This window comes from Rana temporaria, chromosome 5 (genome assembly GCF_905171775.1).
Source record: "Rana temporaria chromosome 5, aRanTem1.1, whole genome shotgun sequence".
In the NCBI taxonomy this organism is placed as follows: domain Eukaryota; kingdom Metazoa; phylum Chordata; class Amphibia; order Anura; family Ranidae; genus Rana; species Rana temporaria.
This window is the reverse complement of record NC_053493.1, coordinates 17286770-17288855: the sequence shown is the minus strand read 5'-3', so window position 1 is coordinate 17288855 and position 2086 is coordinate 17286770. Positions and strand designations below refer to the sequence as shown.

Here is a 2086-nt window from a genome sequence, read left to right as displayed (position 1 = left end):
AAAAATATCAAGCCCAGTGCGATACACAATATCATGCGTTATTAAACTTTACACTTTTAAAGTTTGATTTCTTCCTTAATGTGTACCATTTTTTTTACCCTGAGTCCTTAGCTTTGTAGCAGAAGAAATGTGGGAGTCCTATTAGTGGAGATATCCAGTATCTTCAGCTAGCTCAACAAGGGCCCAAAGAGATATCTATGCAATAAGGTCCAGTGACACGATAACTGGTGTTAAGTGTCTCCTGTGAGGGCTCTGATGAAAAGATAAGGTAAAGGCATCTGCATGCATTGTCTCTCTTTAAATGTATGCTCAAGGTGTGTTCCCACCCCCTTACCAATCCTGCCGACACCAAGACCTAGAGGAAAGGATGTCCTGGAACAGGCTCAACAGGGATGCCCAACTGAGGATGGATGCCCATCTGGCAACCTGATTACCCAGCGACACAGCGATGCCTGAGTTAGCTGTCCTGCTTCCAACCGTGGAGCTGCTGGTGGGCGAGGCTATCACACCATCCTGGCCATGATATGCTCCTTTGGTAGCCACCAAGGACAGGAAGCCACTTCTCCCCTGCCCACTCTCTCTGCTTTGGGCTCTACCCTGTCCTCCCCGGTCTACTCAGCCGCCTCATGTCCCTACTCTCTCTTCTGGTACCGCCCGGCCTGCTTGGGGTTGTATTTTTCCCATCGGGAATTACTATCAGGCAACTTGCCACCGGGACTACATGTCCCATGGTCCTCTGTTCCCTTTCCTCTACTCCTGATTGGCCCTGAGGTAGCCAATATGGAAGGGCATCGGCGGGCAGCTATACAGACACTGCTCTTCAGCACATCGGTTCGGGGAGAGAGTGGAGGGGGAGGAAGCCCAGTGCCACTTCCTGTGTGTCCTGTGTCAGCGGCGTCTGGCTGTCTGAGCAGGAGAAGAATTGCCACCTTGTTACAAGTACAGAGGCCACCAATCACCCTTCCCCCTTTGATAGCTCTGCCACAGCTGTGACCTCAATGACCATCAGAAAACTCCAGTTGAATTGCCCCCAAAGGGGCAATATTCCCTGAGGCTGTGAATCTTCTTCAGCGGGACAAGAACCTGGCTGCTCCAGACCCCAATTTTTTTATTCTATTCTCCCTGGCCACCTACTGGGCACACCTCCAAAGGGTTTGGCTGCCGCACAATAGATATTCAAGATGCCCATTAGACTCTCCGAGCACTGCATCCAGAAGGCAGGGGAACTAGTCAAACCTGCAACCTGTGAAATCCAGAACAGCCCAAAGAAATCAATCATCCAATGATTACAGATAAGCCAAAAGGAACTATATTTTCCAAATATCCTAACAGACTCTTTAGGAGGGTGCTATATATAAAAAAAAAGAAATAGGTGCCAGTACATGTACAACGCCTTGCGGCCTGGTAACAAAAATTTCCCCAGTCTCAGCCAAAAGGCCTAGCCCAAAAACAAGTGGTGTTGTGGCCTAGTGCCCTTTCTCACAGTGGGGTATCAAACCCATAGTGATACTAGGGGCACCCCTGGGGCACTATGCCAAGGGGGTGCTTTACGTTGTAGGCACTCTGCCTACCCGACCCCTGTCCAGACAAGGTAGCACTGCTCCGGTCAGCAGACAATGGGCCCCTCTGAAACTCTCCACACCAGAGAAATAATCCCACCCTGCTCAATGGGCACTTAATTTTTTTTCCCCATGGGGAGAGCCCTCAGGACCTCCATCATACCAGCAAGGATACTATATAGCCAGCCATCTTAGCCAACATGCCAGAATGTTGGCACAACTCCCTTAATGGACACTGATAAGAACAGATACTACTCTTGATCTTAGCCAAAAGGCAAAAAAGGTTCCCCCTACATCAGATACCAGACCGTAGGATGGCAAGCTGATAGGATACACCATCATCTCATCAGCTTGCATCAGCTGGTATTTTTTTATTTATTTTTTCTTGTGGCACAGCTTCTCAAATACAATATGTCAAGCCATAACAAAATGTCTTCCAATCCAGGAAAAATGCAATAAGTCATTACATATTGGGGATATTGAAATACCATGTAAAAAAACATGACCAGAATGTAAGATTGACAACT

General features: G+C 48.0%; 1 pseudogene; it reads right to left on the bottom strand.

Annotated features, from left to right (window-relative positions):
* Positions 1 to 1666: 1666 nt before the first annotated feature.
* LOC120942237 lies at positions 1667 to 1846 on the bottom strand (annotated as a pseudogene).
* Positions 1847 to 2086: the final 240 nt, after the last annotated feature.